General features: G+C 41.0%; 1 pseudogene; it reads right to left on the bottom strand.

Annotated features, from left to right (window-relative positions):
* Positions 1–242: 242 nt before the first annotated feature.
* LOC121108395 lies at positions 243–5,234 on the bottom strand (annotated as a pseudogene).
* Positions 5,235–7,567: the final 2,333 nt, after the last annotated feature.

Raw genomic sequence — 7,567 nt, 5'->3', positions numbered from 1 at the left:
TCATTAAGGTTGGAAAAAAACACAAAGATCATCTAGTCCAGCTGTCAACCCATCACCACCATGCCCGTTGAACCACGTCCCTAAAAAAAATACTAACATAAAGATTATGAAAAAGTGCTGCATCCCAAAGAACATGTTGTTTGTTACCTGTGGTTATTCCTGTGAAGCATACGTGCTCACTGAACCAAATGCTGGCAGAAGTTCACTGACTCGGGGAGAGTTGACCCACTTCCATGATTTTGGAACCACCTTTCTGGGAAGCATGCAACCACCTGTTCACCCAGAGAGTATTCTGAAAGAAAAAATAGAAAGAAAAAAAAAAGGCTTTCAATAACACTAAGTCACACCACTTCTGACAGACTTCTCCTTTTGGCTAGTTCAGTTATTATTGGCAGTGTTTACTCTTCAAAAAACAAAACCATCATTTTAAGCAGTTATTCCTAAAGCCTAGGAACCAATGCTTGCTTTGAAATTCTTTTATACACCAAGGTCATCAAAAAACAAACAATCAAACAAAAAAACAACTTCAAATGTTAAATAATTACACTTCAGACTACATCTGTCCCCATGGAAATAAGACCTTTCACCTCTTTACACTTCTCTATGTTTTCTGGCCCTGGTGGTGTGTTGAAGAGGTTCAGAAGAAGGTACCGATTCAGCAGCTTGCTCAGTCCCACACCACGGACTGTGTCTTCCTGTACAGTCCCATCCCCAAGGAGAACCTTGGAGAGCAGCTGCAGTAATGGAGAAACAGAACATGCATATCTGATGGCTGAGGGTGCATTAGAACCTCCTTTTTAAACTTAAAAGATACCATGTCCATCCAATCTCAGTACTCAAAAAACAGGATTTATTCTCTCCAAACTGTCAGAAGATCCCCAACATAAGCACATTTTCAACCATTCTGCACATCACCACTTCTAAAGAGAAGACTGACAGTGAGGATGGAAAACAAACTGAAAGGAGAAAACTTCAATCAGCAGTGAAAGACCACCGGTCTCGCTTTTAGAAACATGTATTTGACAGGACATTTAAGTCAGGCCATACACAATCTCAGAGGGTGATACCAGAATCTTATGTCTGTTTCATGTCTGCCAGGTATCAGCACTAAGCTCCCTCTTGTCTTCTCTGGATCTGTCCATGACAAACCCTTACACAACAGCTTGCCCCAGGAGTGAATATGGCAAGTCCTCAACATTCCCAAATTCCCTGATTTTTCTACAGGAATGTGCAACATGGCAGCAGGAAGCCTATGCAGAGCTGTCACCATGGCCTTGTTAGCACACACAGCAGGGGAAATGGGACGTTAATGTGTTTTCCTGCATCTAAACCTCATCTTTAGTACGAATCCAAATACACTCATAGAGGAAACAGATCTAAGAGGGAATTGAATCACAGGCATTCAGACATTCCTAACTCAGCACTTTAGACTGAATAAAGCTATACTAATACGCTTACACGCACATGCAGGGATTCTACTCTACGAGAGCAACATGGGCACTGTATGCACATACTGAGGAAACAGACCTATCCACAGAGTGCCAATGACTGATCTCATGGAAGGTTAGCAGGAACAGATGATGAAATTAAAGTCTCTTGACTATTTATCAGAGGTGGGTAAGCATAAATAGCTCACTGACAAAAACAGCTAACCTTCCTATTAAAATACCATAAACTCTCAGGAATCAGATTCGACTGAAGATACATTTCCTCAAAGATGACAGTCTACTTCTAACTAAAATGATTTTCACAGACAAGATCGGTGTTTTTCCTTTACCTCAACAGCTGACCAAAACCGTCTGCCTTGGAATTTTGAACATGGCGATGATTTGTCTTCCACAGTGCTGGTCAGAAAAAGAGGAAGAGGAAATAAGGATTTTGTTTGACCGGAAAGTAAGACAAACAGACAATTCATCTCTTAAACACCAGTGAATTACAACTATGGGATTCTTTCAGCAGTGACAACAAGAATCAAGGTCTAAGGAAACAGCAGTTAACTGAAACTCCTTGCAATACCCAATGGAATTAGCAGTTGGAAACACTCGAGTATGTGTTTAATGGATTCTCAGCAGAACAGCTCTGCCTGTAACCAGACAAACATGCTGCATCAGGCTTAGCAACACTCTTCTCCCAGCTGTGTCTTAACCCCACACCTACCAGACTCTTACCAGTTATCCTCTCTCTAAGAGCGTCCAGCAATAAGCATCAGCAATATCAACTATTTCAGGAAAGAAAGGAGGAGTCGGGAGTAGAAGGGGGAGCAGACCACCACAAATAACACAAGCCCTCAGATACTCCAAGTTAAGATCACAAAACCAGACTCTGGGCTAAGAACTTTCCATTTATGAAAGCTCTTAGTTACAGGAGCAAAAAGGCACTAAGTTGACTGCGTAGTTACTCTTGTCAGTTACTCTTGGTAACTATTCCTACAATTAAACAGTAGAAGGCACATTTGTTCCATTTGCTCATGGATGTCTACAATATATTTCACCCACGCTTCTGGGGAAAAGGTACAGAAAAATAGAACAAAGGCCAAAAAAAGAGGTTAGGTTGCAGGTAGACTTGGTGGTCTTTAAGGTCTTTCCCAGCCTGAGCAGTTCTATGATTTTATGACTAAAAATAACAATTTTAAAAAGTAAAAAAATAAATTCCCAGAGACAGCTTACCTTTTCGGATACAGAGGGATAAAGACATCCTCCTCTACAGACTGCTTCATCCTCAGGACAACCGTGTTAATCAAATCCTGTCAAAAAAAGAAAAAAGGAAAAATATTAACACATCCTCACAAGAAAAGGATCTCACCTTCCACTTACAACAATTTTAGGCAGTCATTTTGTTCATGTGGAAAAGCAAAATGCTAATTCAGCTGAATGCAGGTGCCACTGTATATAATAGACACTAAGATCACGACGGCATTAAAGACCTGTGAGCAAGTCTCAGCTTTAACCATCTTTCTTTCTTTCTTTTTTTTTTTTTTTTAACAAAATCCTCTTGGATAATGAGATTAATGTATTTTCCAGCTATGAAGTTCTATCAAAAAAACCACAACAAAACACCACAGCTACTATACAAACAGAATCTTATCTAAAGCTTCTTCCTGAAGTCAAGTGTGGCGACTGCATAAACGTTTGTTATTATTTCTTTTCATACTAAGGGCCTAAACATCAACTTAGTTTCACCTACTTTATGCTGGATAAACTCCCAGATTTACATGAGAATAAAACCAGAACTGGGCTAAGTGTATGTTACAGTGAATGTTTACAGTGAAGTGCATACACTGCATCAAGAACTTCCTTCCCCATTACCACAACAGCCTTTACCTGTTTTGCCTGGCTGCATTCCCTTCTGGACAGGACTTGTTTTTCAAACACGTTATCGCAAAGCTGTGTAAGGTTCTCAGTCTGTGAAGTCGATAAAGGATCCCACACATTCTTGGCAAATGCTGAAAAACAGGAATTATTTCATTCATGATATCCAAGTGGCTATCTGCTCTAGTTTCAAGGAAGCAAACATTCAAACAGCTAAACCTTTCCTTTGCAGTAACCTTAACATGTAATTGTAACTATCAACATAATTTTACATTACCACTTATTTAAGGTTTCATTACCTAGCTGCAGTGAATGTCCTCAAGACAACCTTAATATACCTGTAATTTTTGGCAGGATAGTTTTTTCAATCACTCTAGGCAAAACTTCTTCATCAGGATCATCATCTCTTTTTGATTCAGACAGCTTTTTGGCATCGCTGAATCCTTCTACAGCTCTGAACCAGGGCATCTCTTTCAGGTCTGTAGAATTCTGCTGAAAGATCATTCCCGTTAGTTGTTCAGCTGTCAGGATTGAGAGAAAAAGATCCATGCAAAAATATATCTAATGATACCAAAAGATTCTCATTTAACAGTTTTACATGGATTCTAATCACGGAATGGACCAAAGCAGCAAGCTAAAACTGAATGTAAAGCTAGATTTCAGAGGGTAGGGCTGTCAAAATGTCAGCAAACAGCCCCACATTAATAAAGATGCAAGTGATTCATACGCAAGCAACCTGACAAGAGGAAAAGATGTCCTCCTTCTAGTTAACAACACTTATCTCAAGCTCTGGAATGCCTCTATAACCCACGGCAAAGCTCCTGTACAGAAGTCTTCCCTGCAAGCAGCATGCCCCCGTCCTGTCATACTTTGAGATGCCAGAAATAGCCACAGGTCTTGCCAGTTAACAAAGGTGAGTACATCAGAGTAGACAAGTTTGCAAAGACAGTACAGAGCAGAAAGGCAGCGGAGCACCGCCTACCCAGAAGCCCAGAGGATATCAGAACACACGAACACACACACACAATTTTTCACAAAAATAAAGTCTGGTGATGCACCTACCTCAAGGGGACTCCAATTTATTAACTGAACTCTGACTAATGGATTTAAAAGCTAAGGCAGGCAAAAACCGATGTAAGCATCGCAGTAAGAGCCAGGAAACTTCTCTTTCCGCTCCTGGAATTTCAACAGGATTTTTCTGATGTCACAACAATCTGCACGGACATCTTCAAAGATTTTCTTACTCTCCTCTAAAACGTTATCTATGGATAATATTCAATAGGAATGAGAAGAAACAATCACAGAATTTATTGAGGCATAAGCTGAACAGTTCATGCATCTACAAAACAGAAGAAATATCTTTATGATAACAACATTTGTGCTTCATCTTTCACACCTCTTACACTGAAATGGGTTTTAAAACCAGCACTCTGGCAAAGCCTTTTTCAGGAAAAAAAAAAGATACAGAAGACCACAAAAAGTCTTCTGCGGTTTTGAACAACTGCACAGATTTAAATACCCATTACATTTCATATTTTGTATGTCTCTTAAAAGCTCAGACAGGAAAATCCTCCTTCTGTTATTCAGCAAATACGCATCGTGCCTCTCCCAGCTCCTCGTGACCTGCTCACTAAGGCAGTTCAAATCTCAATTTCAGATACATTCCAACTTTGGACAAAAAACTGATTAAACTAAAGAAGCCTACAGTCTTAGCTATTCTTCCTAAGGCATTGGTCAGAATTGTTTAAATGCATTAATTCTGTGCTGTAGAACACAAACGATATACCATTCAAAAGGAGTATTTCTTCACTCTCCCTTGAAAATCCTTCTCAATACGGGAGGAATTTTGCTCTCATATCCTGACCAACCTTTGCTCTTCTGGAATTCAGTCACCTCTGTCAGAGCCAGTTCTTCATCACTCGGCATGCCTTCGTGGTGACCAGCTGTTTGTGAACGCTCTCTCAGCTGCCGCCTGCAAGTCCTGCATTCTGTAATGAACTCAGGTGAGTTATTCACCATGTACGTACGTAAAAGAAAGCTCAGTGATATACTAAGAACACCCGGTGAGAGCAATAGCCTAAGGAAACACAGTGAGGAAGCAGAAGTATGCAACCCTAGAGACACAGACTGTAACAGTAAGGTACTTTGTGAGCTGCCAAAGGACATTAAAAGCATCTCTAACGACCTTCACTTCACCACCTTCATACTAGTAATTCCCCCCACCTGAAACACCAAACATCTAACATGGTACTCCATACTATCCCTGCCAGAGGTAGTCTGTAAGAAACTACTGCGCTCTCAACAGTCCGTCATCTCAGTTCTATGTAGCTTATGCAGCAAGTTGCATAGAAACTGTGACTGCATCCAAGTCTCACTGGGGCTAAAAAACGTTAGTCCTGGCACCACATACCAAAAGAGCATGCAAAAATCAGCAGGAAAATTATATTTATACCTATTATTTGCATAGCGTACCTCTTGTATGTAATTATTGACATTACTTAACGTTAAAGGTTAACAGTTTGCTTCAAGCAAAGTTTTATTACATCGGTTTTCAACCAGTAAACCTCTTAAGTCCTTACCTGTGCCTAAACAGTGCTGAGTCAAGGCACCAATGCAACTGGAACGGTTTCAGAGCTCCCAGTAACTTAAGGTCAGCAGCAGACCCCGACGTTCAAAATGTAGCACCTGGCCTACGCTGATAACAGAGGGTAGGTTAGATGTTCCGATGCACCCACTGCCACCCCACCAGCAACAATACCACCTGCCTATTTTTGTCATCTGTGCAATAATCACAACAATGTATTCCTATATATAATCACAATATCATTTATTCCAACAGCAGGGAAAAATCTACTTTCAGTTTCGTGAACAGCCTCACTTCAACTTATGTTAAATTAATAGTACCTATTAACATTCAGATTCCAATCAGCACAAAGAAAACCCCCCATTAACAAACAGATGGTTTTCATGTACCTTGAGCTTTGGAAAGGAAAGGCATTTTTGCACATGTGTGTATCATCTCCTTTAGTAATCGCACAGATTTACCTTCACCCCTGTGTAAGTAACAGGAAGCAGATACACACTTACTACAGTTAGATGTAATGATACGTACCTTCGATGCTCACACCTTTTCAGAAGCTTCATCTTTTCATCACTCTCCAATCCATCATTACTTGGTTTGCCATTCCCAGCTACCAGAAGACAGGAACAAGACAAAGAGGTGAATGCAGAACACTGATTCTGCTTCTGCTCTTCATTTGGAGACTAACCAAAGTAAATAAAACCTCCTGATGATAAATTCACAGTGTCCAGTGTAAAGCACAGTCAGTATTATCAGTGAACTGTAGGACAGCTGTGGCTGCTCCCTCGTGCAGGGGGATTGCCAGGTCACAGCCTGAACCGGGAGGTGAGCACCTGTGTGAGCAGAGGGAGGGACCCCAGATCTCTCTCCCCTTCTTGGTGACACTTCCAGCTGTGCTTCCCAGAGTGCACACACACTCAGAGTCTGCATGCTTTGCACCCACCCCACCTGCACACCAGTTAGAACCAGAAAGGGCTACATCCCCGAGCTCACTCTTCTCAAGCTGTTGCCAGTTATCAGTCAATCCTTCCTTGTCCTCCTCATCTACAGTGCCTGCGTCCCAAACAACCTAATATCTACTGGAAAACTGACTCAGTTTCTCTTTTCAAGTACTGATAGACAACCACTGAGATCAGTAATTCAAAACTGACCGAGCATTTGGTCATGCTATATTCACTATTCTACCACGGAGAAGTGATACTACGCGTCCTACTTTGGTAAGGATTTCAACTAGGACATCTAGTACAGTATGCCCACTGACAGCAGGGAGGGAGAAAACATTACACGTGAAAATAAAATATAATCCAAGAATTAACTGTGTGTTTCTACTTAAAGAATGAGATTTCAGTAAGAAAGTAACTGGTAACTTCATACTAACTTGTCAGGTTCTGCATATAAGTAGATTCTGTTTCCAGCTCATCTTGCCTTCGCTTCAGTACCGACACGGCTCGCTGCTGGAGAAGTGCACGTACAGCAGATTCGAGCTCAGTTATGTATTTCAGCTGGAATATGGTAAACAGCAATCAGGTTTGAATAAAACAAATGAAAGAACAGTTTTCACAGGCTTTCAAGCATGAGGGTGAGATGAGAACAAGAGCATTAAAGTCTGAAAAGCAAGAGCCTGCTCACTGCAGGTTTTTCCAGGCTGTTTAAGACTGAAAGCCACAAACTGAATGCC

Source organism: Gallus gallus, chromosome Z (assembly GCF_016699485.2).
Source record: "Gallus gallus isolate bGalGal1 chromosome Z, bGalGal1.mat.broiler.GRCg7b, whole genome shotgun sequence".
Classification (NCBI taxonomy): Eukaryota; Metazoa; Chordata; class Aves; order Galliformes; family Phasianidae; genus Gallus; species Gallus gallus.
Note: the sequence above shows the minus strand (reverse complement) of the source record. Positions and strands in the feature narration are given on the sequence as shown.